Source organism: Chrysochloris asiatica, unplaced genomic scaffold (genome assembly GCF_000296735.1).
Source record: "Chrysochloris asiatica unplaced genomic scaffold, ChrAsi1.0 scaffold00021, whole genome shotgun sequence".
Taxonomy (NCBI): domain Eukaryota; kingdom Metazoa; phylum Chordata; class Mammalia; order Afrosoricida; family Chrysochloridae; genus Chrysochloris; species Chrysochloris asiatica.
Window position 1 is genome coordinate 24,329,216 of NW_006408539.1, and position 553 is coordinate 24,329,768.

Sequence of the window (553 nt, forward strand, 5' to 3'; positions counted from 1 at the left end):
CGGATGACCATGTTTTGTTTGGTTTTACATTTTTTATACAGCAAATACCTTACTTAGTGGAGATGCATCAGAGCATCGGAGCCTTTCTTTGAGTCAACCACTGAGATGAGAATCACCGTGTGTTAAAACGATGGTATGAAAGCTGGCAGTGTCTGAATGTGTCCACAGAACACACTTGTAATCACAGAGCTGAAGGCTGTAACTTCACCGATGGCCGAAGCTCCTTTCTCCCAGGATCTACGTTAACACCACAGCAGTGGGACCAGCTAGGCATGTGCTCCTTGACAGGAAGCACAGTGGAACGCCTGTACCACCCTCCCGGTGTTTCTGCCCTAAGTTCACAGTCAGAACCAGGAGACTCCATGGGGCACACACACAAAAGAGAATCTACAAAGTAACTTGCCAATTCTGTTAAAAAATGCCAACACCATGAAACGCAAGGGGTAAAGGGAGCTGTCTACACTCAGGGGAACCAAGTGGACAGAACAGCTGAATGCAATACAGCATCTTGGTTGTTCACTTGGTACAGGGGATGATGCAAACCAAAATCCAA

The 553-nt window shown here is 46.7% G+C and overlaps 1 protein-coding gene across 1 annotated transcript in view; it reads right to left on the bottom strand.

Annotated features, from left to right (window-relative positions):
- The window catches only part of RTTN (rotatin), a 162,450-nt gene that overhangs the window by 53,230 nt on the left and 108,667 nt on the right, over positions 1-553 (bottom strand). The gene's annotated exons all lie outside the window — the stretch shown is intronic.